Genomic DNA, 18,636 nt, shown 5'->3' on the forward strand with positions numbered 1-18,636 from the left:
AACTCATACTGGAAACAGTTGCACACCTCTTTGCTGGCTGCGACATATTAATGGCAAGAGGACTGTATAATACTGAAAGGCATAATAATGTGACAGGACTATTGCACTGGGGTTTATGCAAACATTATGTCATTGAAATGGCTGAAAAACACTGGAAACCTGAGCCTCAAAGCATCATAGAAAATTAAGAAGTCTACATCACATGGGATCATCCATTACCAACAGTTCAAAAGACAGATGCTAGAAAACTGGATATAGTGGTCTAAGAAAAGAAGACAAGAGTAGCATTGATCATTGAAATCACCTAACCCAGTGACTACAGTGTCTTGCGTACAGAGAGACACAAAGTCATAAAATATCAGGATCTGCAGGCAGAAAAGAGAGCAGTGTGGAAGAAAGATACCCAGACAGTTCCAATAGTAGTAGGAGCAACGGGTCTTATAAAAAATAATCTACAATCGTATTTAGATATGCTACCAATACATGTAACCCCATATAAATTGCAGAAAGAGTTATTACTGGGCACATTGTGGGTGCTGCATAGAGCACTACTGGCTGACATCAAAGATTGGAACACTACTAATTTCATGAACTTTAATAATACTTTGACTTAGGAATGGGGTCCATTCCCATCATGGCATTAGAAACCCAAAAGACTTGGTGAAATTAAAGAGGCAAAATTCATATTGCACTTCAAGCCTCTTTGTCCTACAAGTGTTTTCTATCTCCCAAAGTCACAATAATGCATTAATATAAACACCACAACATAATTGTTATATTACTGCTTTTTTGTCTGATCTTAATTATTTCTTGTAGTGTATGTCTCCTGAATTGTTGCATTAATATAATTGCCCACATTAGTTTAACACTTGACTGTGTCTACACATCCATACTCACCCTTTTTATAAAGCATGGACATGTGGTAAGCAGTCCGCACTTTGTGTGATACAGAACACAATAGTATGGGCAACAAGACATCCACCATCCACTTAGATACACCTGGTAATGTTTGTGTCTTTTGGCTTTTCCCGGTTAGGGGTCGCCACAGTGGAACTCTGGTCCGCTAATGATTGGCAGTAGAGTTTTATGTGCTGGCTTGCCGGGCCTAATGCAGAACATTCTACGAAGGCACGCCCATTCACGCATGTTGCCACACAGAAGACGCTCTAACTGAGAATCGAACGGGCAACGTCTAACTGTGAGGCGACAATGCTACCGCAGCACCATCACTGCAGATTAGATACACCTGGTAATACAGAAGTAAAATATAACTCAAACTTGTGTACTTTCATTTAATCCCAGCCTTCAAGGTTTCCTGACTTTTCAGATTATATCTCATTCTATGTCAAAGTTTGGCATTGTGAGGTGCTACAGGTAAGATTACTGGATGTATCTTCAAATCCCATTTTATATAATGGCTAGTTTCCATGAGTCGTACAGTTAAATAAAAGTATACGAGTAATTGTAAGCAGCTAAAATAAGATAAAACCATCAAACACAACAAAATATGGATAATGGCTAAATATTCACTGGAACAATATAAAGATATAAAAAGTCACAAAGAAGAATAATATAGCAATAAGCCATGGCTGGGTGTGAGTAATGCTGGATTTACCCACGGTTGACGTGGTTTGGTCATGAGGACTTCTCCCTCGTGACCAAACAAAGCCAACCGTGGGTAAATCCAACATTACCCACACCCAATCATGGGTTATTGCTATTATACAGTGGTGTTAGTTTGTTTTGTATTATCTTTGTGCTGTTGTTATTTAGATTTTTGTTTGCTTTCCTTTGTATTCCTCCACTTTTTGTGAGATAAAATAGTCCACCCTTTCAGTTTGGGTTTGTTTATTTCTGTTTTAATTTAAATACAAGTTATTTTTTAATTTTTCAAGAAATGTTATGAAATAATTATAGAAGTAGATATAGTTGTAAAGCTTTTGATATGTCTTTATAGTTTTAAAGCTTTTGGTATGAATTCATGTTAGTTTCTTTTATATTTCTGTATTGGTTCTGACTTGATGGTTGTCCATGCTCATATGATAGCTTGAGTTCTTCTTAGTGTAGTACCTGTAATGAGAAATTGTGTTTATTTATTTATTTATTTTATTTATTTTCTTTTACATTTGTTGACCGGGCTAGTTCTATGTGTGTGTGTGTGTGTGTGTGTGTGTGTGTGGGTGTGTGTGTGTGTGTATGTATATGGGTTTAGTATAAATTTAGAATTTACTTACTTATTTTGTTGGGTTTCTATGTTGTAGATATTTATTGCTCCATGGTTTATAATCTGTTGTTTGTCTTGTGGTTTTTCTGATTCATTTTCCAGCTATGGATGCTCTGTGTTATGGACTTTCATTTTTTTTTCTTGGTTCGTTATCTGTTGAATTATTGATATTGTCTTCATGTATTGGATTTTTTGTGTTTCTTGTGTTCCAGATATTATTTTTCCCCATGTTTTAAATTCATCTACTGATGGTTGTTAATAGGATCATAGTGATGTTTCACTTTTATGTCCTGTCACACTCATTATTTGTCGTGCTTCCATCCCTGATTGTGACAGTAGTGTTACTGCTGTTGCTCTTAAGGAGTGGTTTGTGTATCTCTTTGACAGGTTTGCTTGTTTGCAGATTTCTGGTAACATGTTTGCAAGATAATTTATTCCCATCGGTTGTGTTGTGCACCATGCTTCCATTTTGTCAAGTACATGTTGTGGATTTTTTTTTTGGGTGGAGGAACAGTTGTTTTCTATTAGGTGGCCTTTTTTGTAAGTATTTTTTGAAACTTTTTACAGGACATAACAGGTCTGTGCGGTTTTCCAACATGAATCCTCTTAGCAAAGCTTTTGTAACATCATCATGTCCTTTGTGGTTATTTGTATGTTCGTTAACATTTTTGTTACATATTCTGTGCCATCTGTATCTTTGTTTATTGTAAAACTGTCTTCTGTGAGGTATCGTACTTCTTCATTCCCACGTCGTGCGAAGTGTAGCTGTATATCAAACCAGGCTTTTCTTACTAGTCCGTCTGCTGCGTTTGGGGAAAGTACTTGGCTGTTTCTCAGTTGTGTTATTTCTTGTATTGTGAGTGGGTGGTGGTGTTCTACTGTATCTTTTCCTTGTCTTCTGTAATTTTTAATTACTGACTTAAATATGTTATTTGCATTTGTTAGATGTATATCTGTTATGATGTTGATCTTTCTATTTAATGGTGGGTTGTTTATATATCTGTTAAGTCCTGCACGTAAGGATACAAATGCACTTATTACGTATTCTTGTCCTTTTGTGTTTCGTACTGTAGCATAGAATTCTCTAAGTATTGTGTTTAAGTTTTCTGATGTAATAATGTGCAAGTCTATATTGTAGTTTTTTTGTTTTTGCCAGTTTTGAAATATGTTTATAGCCCACTGCGTTTGTTTTCTTGTACTTGATTCTTTTTTTTCTAATTCTAGTGTTTCTATTTCTTTAAGAGTTTTTTATGCACGTCTTTTGTTAGGTTTCTGAGTGGAATAGGCTTTTAATGTTTTTTTTTACCTTTCTGAAATGTATGGCTTGTCACACTGTTGTCTTCTCTATGGGACGTGTTATGCTGTAGTACTTCCTGTTCTTGTGGTTGGAGAACTTCCTTGCTTGTGGATGGTTTCATCGTGGTTTCTGGTATGTTGTTAAATATTTCTTATACTTCACTGTCACTTATTAGTTCAAAGTTTACTTCCATTTTTTTTTTTTTTTGGGGTATGGTGTCTCGTTTTGGTGGTTTTTCCTGCCTGAGTTTGTAGTGTTTGTGTTAAAAAGGGCTGATGCAGGTTTTTGAAGGGATGTTATCAAAAGGGCTAGGTGGTGCTGGGTAAAATATAGTTTAAGCAGTGTAGAACTTTATAACGTGTAGTTATGTTTTATTAGTTGTAGGTATGTTAGAAATGTGGTCCAGTTTTAATGCACATTAACTTTTTAAAAGTAAAATGTAGTTTTACTAATTGGTCACTAGATGGTGATGTGATATGCACTTTTAGAAGGTATATGCTGATTGTGGAAGTTAGGTATGGTGCGTCTGTTCTGACTTTGCGAGGGGGTGTGCTGTGTTTACTTTTAGTGCATAGGTTTTTGGAGTTAATTGTGTGTAGCTATTGCATGGAATCCAGCTGTGTGAATGGTTTTATTAGAATGCTTGCTTTTATTGTGTTATTTTCATTTATAAACTGGTGCTTATGTACTATGTGTAGTGTACTTGTGGCTGCATGGCAATTTACTTAATTACTGTTCAAGGTGAGGGACTGAGGACTGTAATAATGGAATTAATGACTAGGTGTAGTAACTTTGACGTGTTTAGCTTTAATGTGTTTCTTTCCATGTTGAACGGTTTGCTGTCGCCGCAGCATGATATGTTAGTGGCCGGACTTTTTTTGTTACTTCCTTTGGATTTACAATGTGCACGCTGGTTGGATTAGCCAATCAGGAACCAAAGTCACACAGCAATGTCAAAGTACGTTGATAAAACCAAACGCGTATAATAATCTTCAACAGTTTATTGTGAGCAGGTACAAACAAGCACACTTAAGCGTTTTTAGATTCGATACACTGAATGAATGTTTGTGTATATGAATGAAAATGGAAAAACCCATTTATATGTCTACACTATAATATGTTGTATTATGTTTAACTAAAACATTTTGTTTCCTCTTTTAAAATTTCCTTGGGAAACATTAAAAAGTAGATGTGTAAAAGGTACATACAGAATACAATTATCTTGGTGACCCAGTCAAAAGGTTTGTATCATGAATAATAAGTTTATCTTAATAAACTGTTGAGTTTAAGTATACACATGATTGAGCAAGCCTCATTGAGGCCAGGGGCTTGCCAACCAAGTTCCCTTTTTTCTAATTGGAGCCTCAGCAAATTTTCATTAACAAGGTTAGAATTGTCAATCAATACTTGGTCAATGACCATGAAGTCAAATGAATGGCCTTCATTCTGTTTACAGTGTCTTGCAAGGGCGTTTTCATCCTTGTTTTTGCTAATTGCATAAACATGTTCATACACCCTATCCCTCAAGCGCCTGTCCGTTTTGCCAACATAGAATGTGGGCCTTTTGACTGGGTCACCAAGATAATTGTATTCTGTATGTACCTTTTACACATCTACTTTTTAATGTTTCCCAAGGAAATTTTAAAAGAGGAAACAAAATGTTTTTAGTTAAACATAATACAACATATTATAGTGTAGACATATATTTTTGTTTAAGGTGTTTCAACTCTTATCACATATATTTACCGTGCAGGTTTATTAATTTTATGAAACTGCATCAGTTGTTGACACCGTTGGTATGGATTTTTGAATGTTTATTAGTAATTCATTAGTAACTCATATTTACTTTGTGAGGGTTTGTTTGTAATCTGATTGGGTTTAAGTGGTGAACTACGTTTTAATAACTAAATGGGTTCTTTAAATCACCGCTTGCCTTTTATCATTGTTATCATTTAGTTTTAGTATTTTATTTCTTTCCATTTTCATTCATATACTTTTGCCTTACAATATTTCATGTTTTATTTATATTCATATTCATGATTATGACATTTTTAACTTTTTTAAAACAAACATTCATTCAGTGTAAGATGTTTCCTGTTGTTTTGAATTGGACTAGCCCATTTAGCCTGGCTGCCTGAACTAAGTCGACTACTTGGGTTGGTTGATTAGTTGTTTACAGAATTTTGTAGTAATTAATGTACTATTTAAATCAAGCATTTTTTTGGCACTAATGTCTGTCTGAAGAAGTTCGCTTCTAAGTGTTTTTGTTTGTACCTTGCTCACAATAAACTGTTGAATTTTACGTGGATTATTATACACGCGTTTGGTTTTATCAACGTACTTTTTGGACATTGCTGGCTTTATCTTAAAGTTTACCATCTCGTATGCTTTTGTGTTGCCTACCCTCTTGCTCATTGTTGTCTTGGATTAGCCAATCAGCATGCACGTTTATCAGCTTTTCAGACATTGCATTGTATAATATCAAATAAAATTAAGGAAAATGGAGAAAAGGGCATTGACAAAAGGCTAATTCAAGTAAAAGAGTTTTAAGTCCTCTACTAAAGCCATTCAAGGTAAAGGAGTCTTACAAACAGCAAGGAAGAAAATCCTACATGTGAAGAACTTTATGACTCAATACAACACAACTAGAATGTTCTTAATATATAATAAATCTACTCGTAGACATTACGAAGGAGGATGCAAAGGTCTATACTAGGATAAAAAAGTTATTAAGATAAGGTGGAATCTGCAACACTGCAATCTTTACCTAATGGAAAACTAAACTTTTCCAGATAGCATGTTATTCTGATAATCCATAAAAAGTCATAACAGATGTATGTTTAACCTGTGTATACTGACAAAACAGCAAGAGAAAAAAATTGTCCCTGACTTTTTTTCTTTTATGCAGTCTTGCTTTTGGCATTGTCTCTGCCTTTTGAACAAAGAGGTTGACAACTCTTCATGTTACTGCACTTATTTTTTTTTTTTTGTGGCTGTACACATATACACACACAGACATGCATGTGCACACACAAATGGACACAGACACATGTGCACACACACACACACACACACACACACACACACACACACACACACACACACACGCGCGCGCACACAAGGACGTATGTATATGTCAAGCGTATTGACTACTTTATAATTGTAACTGACAGTAATCATTACCAAGGCATACACTCTACTTGTGTACCTACACAAATGCTATCCTAATGATCTGATTAGTTTCCAAGTCCATATTTTTGTTACATACATGGAGAACAAAACATTATATATCCACCGAGGTGGAGACAGCATATCATAAACCAATGCACTGTGTTGTATATGCTACACATGCCATGTTGATGGAATTAATACCAGATTTATAATATGTAGTAAGTGATAAGTGACACTGCAGTCATACTCAATTTCTTGAACATATTTATAGTTTCATAGTTTCTGGTAAGCTGTGTAAAGTTCAAAGACAATCATAGCTCAGGCTCCAAAGTCATCACCTGCACAACACTAGTACCAATAAAATGCACAGCACATATCCTCAGGAAATTCTCATCACTCATGGAAACTAGACTTGTCCGTGCGTTAGCAAATTTCCTATGGCCCTCTGCTTAATCCTACAGTAAAATTGTTAAGGACCTCATGAGTCTGTAAATGCACAACGCAGAGGTCCAGGCCGGTCAGGCATGTGGACAGCATTATGAGGATTTCATTTTCAAGGATAATAAAAGTTGTGTGAATTTTGGACAGTTGGTCCTTTTTCAGCTTGGTTAACAAGAAAAGCATATCAAAGTTCTGTACTTATAGCAGAACATTGTAACAATGAGTCTAGAATTAATTCACACCATGTTAAAAATAAATATAAATTTTAACATTATTAAACATCAGTACTATGAGTAAGATTAACATTACTCTAAAGGGTTGAACATAGGATCATAGGAGATTACTAAGCTATCAACCTGGAGGTCATTTTAAGCCTAGCCACTTCATACCAATGTAATACAATAGAAATGCTGGTCAGTACCCAAGATTGCATTTAGTGATGACTTCCTTGTCCAGGAGGGTTGTGATCAATATCCTCAGTAAGAATTTATGGTGTTCCATCCACTTGTCCAGGTTCCACTTGAACAGTGTCATAGAGGTGCTCTGTTTTACATGAATTAGTACCCTATTCCAAAGATGTGGCAGTCACTGGGAGATATATCTGTCCCTCTAGCATGTCCTGTTTAAGTCACAGGCCATATTTAGGTCTCTCGAATGGGTAGCCCTAGTCCCATCTGATATACAAATATGCAGCAAATTTAATAGGTTTGGGTTTTGGATTGCTGTGTAGGCCAGGCATAAGTCTCCCATAAGACGTCTGTATGCTACAGAGTATAGTGACAGGGACTTTAGTCAGTCTGTGGCACATGCTGCAGCTTCTTGATCTTCTTTGTTAGAAACCTCTGAGGTCTCCCCAATTGCTGCAGGTGCTTGGTACGGTACATGCCAAACAGGGCGTTATATTTAATTATGGGCCTGATAAGTGCTGAGTGTAGAGGCATTGTAACCTCTTTTGCTCATGAGGCAGAAGGCTTTCTTTATAACAGTATACACAAGATGGTCAAAGTTAAGGTCACAGTCAACTTGTAATCCCAGGTCCCTTACCAATTCATGAGAACTTAGGGTGTTATTGTTGATTTGATTGTGTGAAGGGACGTTGTTTGTGCTTAAGGGAATGATGATGCATTTTTTTCCATTCAGTTTGAGACTGTGACTAATACACCAGTCACTGATCTGCGTGAGACCCTCTTGTAGTATGCTGACATAATTTGGGAATTCAATGACTGCACCTAGTTTGCAGTCATCTGTAAACTTGGTCAACCACAACAACTTAGTTTTAACCTGAACATCAGAGAAGTATATACCAAACAGTAGGGGCCCAGCACTGACCCCTGTGGCACCCAACTGGTAACAGGACTGCTGGTTGATGTGGTGTCACCCACTTTGATATTGTCTGTCCAGTTTATGAGCCAGTTGGCAACCCATCTTACAAGAAAGGGGTTTACATTTAGTTTGCTAAGTTTATTGGTAATGCCTGAATGTGGGATTCTGTATAAAAAAAAAAAACATTTGCCAAGTTGAGGTATGCTGTGTGCACAGATTTGCCCTCATCAATGGCCTTGGTCACATTTTCAAAGAAATCCACCAGGTTAAACAGGCAGGATCTGCCATTGATGAAGCCGGATTGGGTAGGATGCAGGGTTTGGAGATCACCTATGACTTTATTTATGAGGTCCATAGTGGTATGTTCCATGGCCTTACAGGTGAAACTGGTCAGGCTTATGGGTCTGTAGTTCCCCGTGTTTGTTGCTAGGTCACCTTTATGGAGGGGAATAACTGCTGCTGTTCTCCATTCTGCAGGAACAAAGCCTGTGGTTAGGCTATGACTGAAAAGGATACTTAGTGGTGATACTAGTTCATGTTTTAGCCTGTTTAAAAGACAGCTTGGGATGTCATCTAGTCCCATAGAAGCTGTGTTTTTTGCCTTGAACAAGGCTGTGAGGATCTGCTCTTCAGATATGTATGGTGGCTGGGGGAATTGGGGGGACAGCTTGTGATAAGATAGGTGGAACAAGGGAGTGAAAGTTTTACCAAACCTATCCAGTAGCAGGTTTGCGATCAATGTGGGATCAGTGTATGTAATACTGTTGGCCACTAGTTGTGCACATGCATGGGTCCTATCTTTTGGTTATCCTTGGCTGTACTTGCTAGGTTTCTCTCAAAGGAGCCCTTACAGGATTTGACAAGTTGTCTGAGTTGCCTGTTGAGTCTAAGCAGACTGTTTTTCCATTTTTGGGGCTTTGTCTTTGTTTTCTTGGACAGAAACATTTTGCTTTTATTGTAAAGTTTGTTGATGATGGATGTGCACCATGGCAGATTGTTTTTACTTGGGGCTCTGGCTTTGATTTCTTCTGGTACAGCCAAGTTTATACAATTATGTAAGTGATAGTACAAGGCTTTAGTGTAAGCTTCGGCACAGTAACCACTTCCAACTTGGTGTGGGCTTGGAATGCATTTATACCTTCACCTAGGAGGGTATAGTTTGCTTTGGTGAAGTTTTTTATTTTGATTTCACCGTTTGTGAATTCTAGTGTTAGTGCCAGCTTGAAGGTGACTGATTTGTCATCATATTTAATTAATGAGGGTCCGACAGTTGTGGTAGTGCATCTGTTTGACATGTTGGTGAGGACCAGAACTAGAATGCTTGTTCCTCTTGCTGGGGTATGCACAATTTGTTCCAGGGAATTTGAATTAACAAAGTCAAGGAACTTTGTGATAGTGAGCTAGGGCTAATGTAAGTTTCCCAGGTGATGGTGGGATAATTGAAATCCCCCATAACCAGTGTGTTTGGTAAAATTTGGATTGTCTCCAGTTTGGTCAAGTATGCTTCATGGGTACCATGACCCATGGAGGGGTATCTATAACTGGCTATGACTTGAATGGGGGTCTTACCCACCATAATTTGGATCTGGAGTAACTCCATGGAGTTGTCCGGTCTAACTAGATGGGAGGTGAATGTATCTCTAGTATAGATTGAAACACTGCTTCCTTTGGTTTTCATGTTGCAGTCTAAATGTGTGGAAGGCAATTTAACCCTGTAAGGTTGGGTTACGCTCTGAGGCCTTGAACCAAGTTTCTGTGACTGCAGAGACATCTACATCTTCTAGTGATAGAAGTGATTCCAAGGAGTGGAATTTTTGGCTTAAGCTCCTAGCATTTAACAGCATGCCCCTTATTTTGTCCTGATTGTTTAATTTCATGTCAGTAATGACATTGTTGAGACATTGCCTAAAAAGAGGCACTATGAGGGAGGCAAGAGCCTTTCCCAGCAGCCAAAATCCTAGAGGTGCCTGGTACAAACCATCTCTGGCAAAGCAGCGAAGTTTGTCAACCATGACTTCCCAGGCTGAGAGGAACTAGATCCCCTTTGAATGACACCAAACACTAAAATGATTATTGAAATCTATCATTTTTTGTTTATATTGTGACATCATTCTAGGTAAGGATAGTATGCTGCTCAAGGCTAGAGTCATACCTGCCTGGGACACACACTCAAAGAGATCAACCATGTATCTCATCATATAGTCCAGTGAGGTACATCTCAGGTTGCTCATACTAACATGAACTATGACAGACTCATAATGGTATTTGTTGACAGACCTGAGTGCATGTGTGATCTCACAAATCTTGACACTTGACAGGCAGCTGACCATGACGTTCTCTTTGTTGAACCAGTTGAGTAGGATATCTGTGTGTCTCACTATTGAGTCTCCAATGACAAGAACATTTGTTTTTTCAGTGCTATGCCTTACAGGCTTGGTGCGTGAGACACTTGTGTTGCTATGATTCATGAGTTCTGTGTAGACTGTGTTAGTTGTAGCAGTCTTGTGCTTTGGAGGTCTCTGGTGTTTCAGTAAGTTTTTTGAGAGAACCTCTGCATTTGTAGATTTTCATGTTTGATGCTTACTATGTGTATGAGTAGTGATACTATGTGCATATGTAGTGGAGGATGAGTTGTCCACCTTCTCCATGTTACTGTTTTGAGTGGGAGAGAGCATGGATTCAAGATTCATGGTGTAGATGAATCTCTCGCACTCAGTACTAGAGTGTATTATTAGTAGAGGGCTGTCTGTGTACCTGAGGCATTTGCTACACTACCTCAAGAGACCCAAGTCAACAAGGTTGGTATGAGAAACAAGGGTAGTCCAACTGTCCATAATGCTAGGTTGAAGACTGTTGTCACTATGGGCGGCTTTTCAGAATTGATTATTCAGGAGTGAAGTGGATGGATATTTCTGCCTGGGTTTTAGGGAAAAATTGTTGAATTTAAATGACTGGCTTTGGTGCACAATTGTGTGCCAGTGCACAGTGCTGTGTGATGTGCAAACAAGCAGAAACTCAAATGTAGGGCCTAAATGCCAGAAGGTATAAACCTAAAAAAAAATTTAAAAAGATTCAAAAGGACCGATCAGGATGCTTATCCCAAGCCCTAGACCAACATCCTTTTACCAGACAGGTCTCATTCAGCACAATCCACTCACTTAAGTGCAGATAGGCCCCTTCCAATCCAGCATGGCCTGGAAAATGTGCTCAGAACATACAAACCAATACAAACAGTTTCAGAAGTAGCAAGCCTGTATCTGAATTATACAACAGCTACTAGATACTCTAGTTTCAGTGGGAAAAACTAGAGAATGTTTAACACAGTAAAAAAATAGCAGTGAGACACTATAAAACATTTAAAACAGCATAAAAATTAGCAATGAGACTGTAAAGAATGTTTTAAACAGATCAGTTATTTAAACACACTGCTTGGCAGGAAAACCAGAACAAGCAGAAGACATAGTCTTAAAACAGTGAAAAATAACATTAAATGCTTGAAGGGTGAAAACAGCAAAAACGTTTTGTAAACAGTGAAAATAGCAATAAAATTAAATGTAATGGGCACAGCAAAGCAGACAATTGCAGTACAGCAGTGTAGTTTAGTACACAGTAAATAAATACATTATAAAAGTAGACATCGGGCAATAAAAATGTGCAGTAAATAGTATAAATAAGCAAAAAAAAAAAAAAAAAAAACAGGCAACTCATGGGTTTTTTTGGAAGCTCAGAAACCTCCAGTCATCCAGTAACTCAGCTCAGAGTTGTGTCTGGTAGCCCACCTCCATTCAGCTTAGTACAAACAAATAGAAACCTGCTCAAGTGCAGGCCCTGAATACCAGAAGCTAAAATGTTGAGAAAAACTTTAAAACAATTCAAAAGGACCAATCAGGATGCTTATTCCAAGCCCTAGACTGGACTCCCTTTACCTGACAGGACCTAAAGTGCAGATAAGCCCCTTCCAATCCATGATGGCCTGGAAAACATGATCAGAACAAAACAGACCACTACAAAAAGTCCCAGAAGCAGCAAGGCTGTATCTAAACTATGCTACAGCTACTAGCTACCCTAGTTTCAGTGGGAAACAATAGAGAATACAAAGCAGAAAAAAACAGCACTGGGACACTAAAAAAGTTTAAAACAGCAGAAAAGAAGCTGTAAAGAATGTTTTAACAGTTAACAAATCAGTTATTTACACACTATCTGATGGGAAAATCAAAACAAGCAGAACAGATCGATTTAAAAAACTGAAAAATACCAGTAAATACTTAAACAGTGAAAACAGCAATTACATTAGAATTAACAGGCACAGTAAATCAGACAATTGCAGTACAACAGTGCAATGTATTACACAGTAAATAAATGCTGTGCAAAAGTAGGCTGCAGGCAATAAAACACTGCAGTAAATAGTATAAATAAGCAAAAAAAAATTCTCAGCTCAGAGTTGTGACTGGCAGCCCACCTCAGTTCAGCTCAGTATAAACAAGCAGAGACCTGTTCAAGTGTAGAACCTAAATACCAGATGCTAAAAACTAGAAAAAAATTTAAAAAGCTTCAGAAGGACCATTGAGGATACTTATTCCAAGCCTTAGACTGGCCTTCCTTTACCAGACAGGCCCCATCAGCACAATCCTCTCACTAAAGTGCAGTCAGTATGATCAGAATAACCCAAAGCTGGATCTATGTATATGTTTATATCCTTAAATGAATGTACAATTTCAGTCATGGTATGCTGTATTAAATATTCACAATTCAGTCTATATCTTCTAAACCTGTTATGCAATGTTTGATATATTTATCTGTATTAATCTCTTGTGCCCAAATAGTCAATTTAGACTAGCTATTTAGCAGACATTCCCAATCTGTAACAGATGCAATCATTTTACGCATTTTCAAGTCATCTGCATATAGACTAAAGTACCCCTCTGGTGAAAAAGACAAATCTGAAAGATGCAACCTGAACATGTATGAATCTATGACAGAGCCCTGTGGGACATATTGAATGAAACCTAGAATTTAACCTGACCAACTGCTGAATGATACTTGCCATGTCCTGCTTATAAGCCATGCGGCTATCCATCTTATCAATATTACATTAATACCTTGTTGTCCTAATTTAAGGATCAGTAATTTGTGTATTACCCTACTGTGCAAATTACATCTCAGCACAATTTTTCATTTACAGCTGTTATTATATTATTGAAGAATATCATATGACAGTAGGTTGTTGATCTGTTTTCAGCAAATGTATTCTGATATATGGTTTCATGTCCCATGCTTTCCACTTCTGATAATATTTTATCCAAAATAACCTTTTCTGTTATGTCCCACAGCAAGAAAGTAAAATTATGGGTCTATATTACTCTGGATCTGTCAAATTTCTCTTTCCTTAAACATGGGTTTAAGTAGTAAGTGTCTCCAATCCTAAAGATTATCTCCATACTTAAATGACCTCATGAATAACAGACATAATTGTATTGTAAGTTCATACTAAACTGTACCTGGGGTATTATTACTAATTATGTATCCTCACTGAGCTTTTATTGGATCCAGTTTGCATAACTCTTTTTTGGTCTAATCTAATCTAATCTATTCCAATCTAATCTAATCTAATTTTAGTATCCAAATTAACCTGCATGTTACTAGCATAATGTGTCACCCTCTTTGTGGAGCCAAAGTGTTTTGCATAAAATATATCTATAAATCTTTGTGTTTCAGAAAAAAAAGGTTTAGAATCTACACACATATTATTGATTTGTATGTCTTTAATCCTATTTAAGTTTATATATCTATAACATGGTTTCCTATTATGTTTAATATCTTTATGTAAATTTGCCCAAAGTTTCCTGATCTTGTCTCACACTATATTAATTAGCCTGTACATTTTTTTTTATTTCAGTTTTCAAAGTAATAGTTTGACTTCATTTCCATTTCATATATTGTTTATGTTTCATGTTAGTTAAGTATCTTGTTCTTATGGGAATACATATTCTTGATCTTTTATACCTAGATCCTGATGTTAAACCCTTTTTTTATTTTTGCATTCAAACAATATAATTTTCAAACTTGCCACATTCCTTCTGCAATCTTTCCACTGATGCATACATACCATTATTTTTTTTTTATGTCAACTGTTTTTCTTCTTCTAATCTGTTATTATGCCTCTGTGCATTGGTTTAGATTTGTTTGGCAGAATTATCTAGGTATAGTTTAACCTTTATAACTCATATCATTACACATCAATGCTGGTAAAACTTTACATGAAGTAACAATCTCCTTAAGAACACAAACAATATCTAGTATGATACATTCAGTGGTATGTTTTTTTTTTGTTTGTTTTTTTTACAGGTTGCAACAACTGTTATTCTAGAACATAAGTTTGTAAATAATTTTCTTACACGTTTTGTAGAATCAATATAAATCCATTCTGTTCTGGTAAATTTAAATTTACTTCAACTATTAATTTTCTCTTCTGTGTTTCATGCAAGAAAGGTATGAATTCCTCCAGATAATCGGCACTTGACTTTGATATTCTTTATACTTCCAGATTTGTTTTTTCTGCGATGGGTATTCAGTCTACAGTACTGGTATTATCATGAAACATGTAGCAATTACAGGTCTCATATCAATTTTAATCTGTATCATAACACCTCCACCTGATCTTGTTAGAATGTCTGCTACAGTAAAAAACTGTATACTCTGACAGAACTAGCTTCCAGTCATGGTTACTTAATCATGTTAACCTTTATGCTTGTATTTTTTTTTCTTCTTCCCAACCCCAACTTGTACACACCTGAATTTCTGCTTAGAAGTCATGCAATGGAATCTAATGGGCCATACCTAGGGGTCATTCTCTTTCTTCCTCATGAGTAAGTAATGGTTTAATAAAGATGTTTCTTGTTTAAAAAAGCCATATCCTCCAACCAAGCAATCATGCTCCTCCTCTCACAATAAAAGTGGTGGTCTCTTTGTATTCCACCAGGTCAACTGCAGGGCCCAATGGGCCCTTGAGTGCACATTAACTCATTCCACCTTCCACTTACCTCCAGGAGAGGTGAGCAGGTCATTCCCCTTAATTCCTTCCACTGCCTGCCTGACTCATCAAGTTTTAGGGTCACTATCCAAACCCTGCTACCTGGCTCAGAGCCAGGTCTCCATCTCTCTCTGAACCATGGAGTGAGTCAAATGACACATCAAAATTTGCTGCTTTGCAGCATGAAAATGAATATGATGCAATGAGTGAGTAGGTTAAAGGCTTTCCAATAATAAAGAAATTCAGACCACGAGAGGACTCTAAGTAGCAATGGAAATTTCCTGATAAGCACTGGAAGAAACTAAAGTACATATACCATTTTCTCCTGCAGCTGGAAAATATACATAGCTGAATGGAAGATACAAAGCTATAATGCTGAAGTAAATATGTCCATGCAGAGCAAGGGTGGCCTTAGATGAAATGGAGACCTAGGCAAAGGCCTCCATGGTGCATTACCACTGTCCACTGTTCCATCTGCATCATGCAAACTATCTTCCATCGCTCCCCTATTAATAATGTTATACCATGTATAACTCAAAGAAGAAATCATTTCACATTAATTTTATGAAATACGTTGTGCCGTGCTTTTGACAGGCAAGTTTATTGACTGTTTCAATGAGATAAAACAGAATCTCAGTTATGTAAATTTTATGCACAGACAGCAACCATTCTCATTAATTAAAAACACTTTATTGACTATGTATACATACCACAGATATATGTTATGATTAAAAGATTTTTATGCCAAACCATACCATATTTCTTTATAAAATGTTATACTAACCACAAAAAAACAGATAAATGATTAACCCAAGCATGACAGCAATGTAATCTTTATGCTTCTGTCCACAGACAGTGCCATTCCCAGCAATTATCACCATGTTGTTGACTGTGCGCAGATCAGACGTCTGACTGCAATAATAATAATAATAATAATAATGATAATAGCTAGAGTCATCTACAGAAAAATAGCTGGAATAATGTATCTCAAATTTGTTTTCAATAAATTCTCAAATGCATATTAACCCTGCAAAGCCAGATTAGTGCCAGATTTGAAACTGTTATAAGTGAGAAAATAAGAACACTTATAGAGACTCTGCTGTGTATACCTCAGATGTCTGATTGTGATAAAAATATAGCATCCACAATAATATATTTCATCTTTGTTTCAAATAGTAATCATGATGCACTACAGTATTACAAGCTGCTTCAAACAACTATGCATTAGTCCTTCAAAGTCAGAATATCGACTGGATGACATAAGCAGATGACAGCAAGCTCAGTCATTCTAAACAACAAACAAACCCCATGCTCAGCAACTGTAACTATTTTTTTTAATATGTGCACTTTAGTTATGTGATTATAGTACATATTTATAATATCAGACAAATTAATTTATAACAACTCTAGCCAGCTGTGGTAAATTATTATAGCTTGTTTTACACAAATTCACAATAGTCCAGCAAAGACAGATTGACTGTTGCTTAACTTTAGTAAATAGCAGCAGGCCAGGGTCAGTCACTTTCATTCATTGATAGTCCATACCCAACAACTACAGGGACATGAATACACCACAAATGTGTGATTGTAATAAATAAAACAAGTAGAAATAATAATGAGCACTGTAATTTATTTCAGCTTTGATAAGCATGTTATAAAGCATTTCAACTCAATTCATACAGTTCAAATTATTCCTGAAAAGTTCATTGATCATAATATCTTGCTGTTTTCCAAGGTTATACAAATTTGACAGTTGCACCATAAATAAAGCATTTTCTTGCATCTCCTTGATACTGAAAGGGAAGGTGTTAAATTGGAGAACACAAGGGAGACAGAGCAAAACACTTTTTCTAAGAATGCAGTTATGATATTGGAATATAATCATACAGCACCCAAGATAAAAATGATTATGAAAAGAAGTTGGGACAATGTATTTTCTAGGGAACTGATGGAAACAGTGGGTCTAACACCTATTTTTTCATATAGTAGAGGTAGGAACCTAAAATAGTTATTGGAAAGAGATTCAGTGGACCCATACAATAACATTTTTCGGATGGGGAAATGTGTTTTTTGTAGCACATGTAAGTTTATAAATGACGGCCCGTATATCAAGGTGAATAATTACAACAGAATCCTGGTCTTCTGGGCACAGCAATTGCAATACAGACATGGTGGTTTATCTTGCCACCTGCCTCAGCTGCTAGGCATTTTATGTCAGCAAAACTATACGGAAGTTTAGGAAACGTATTCTGGAACACAACAGGGATATTAAAAAAAAGGAACTCATGCCCTGTTTACACAGTACAGTTTTTATTTTTTGTAATAGACTGAGGCCGGTGGTGATTTTAAGACTTTGTTGGAAATGAGTGAATGTCTGTTGCAGCTTTGTTTAGAAGCTAATAAACCACCAGGTATCAATGACTGTATTTTGATTAGCAGTATGCTTAGATACAAATCATATTTGATGCAATAGATTGCATTTCATTTATATATAAACATATATTTATATTTATTTTCACATAAGTTATACCCTAGAACATTATATACTTTTGAATGAGATTTTTTATTATTATTTATAGGGAACTACACATGTAGGAATTAATTCAGAGTAATTTAGTTTTTTTTTTTTTTGTTTTAATTATTCAACTATGCAAGTGACTATGTTATCTGCAATGTTCACATTTTTTCTATTTATATTTATATGTACTTCATTGTCGTTATGTGATTAACATTTTAGGAATGCATTTGATAGTATTATTTAATTTAATATGTGTTACTGCTTAATCAATTAATTAATTATTAATTGATCAATTAACTGAAGACGGAACAACTTACAAAAGCAGTTTTGTTTCTAGGTACTTTACTCTGAAGAAGCCCATGGAATGATGGGTGAAAGGGCTTAGCATGTCTTTGATGTGATAAACGGCTGGTGTATCTTTTGGTGGTGTCATGGATTTTTGACTTATTAGTTGGTGATTTTGGCTGTTTCACTGATGCTTCACACACTCAGGACCTTTTTCAGTCATACCTTATCAGGACCATTCATCCCTTTGACTAACATCATAAATTGTTCAATTCTGTTTTTGTCTAGCAACAAATCTTCTCCATTCACAGTGGTAGAAATAGCATTTCATGGAAAAAAAATAACTA

The sequence above is a fragment of the Protopterus annectens genome, chromosome 7.part0 (assembly GCF_019279795.1).
Source record: "Protopterus annectens isolate FY-2018-M chromosome 7.part0, PAN1.0, whole genome shotgun sequence".
In the NCBI taxonomy this organism is placed as follows: domain Eukaryota; kingdom Metazoa; phylum Chordata; order Ceratodontiformes; family Protopteridae; genus Protopterus; species Protopterus annectens.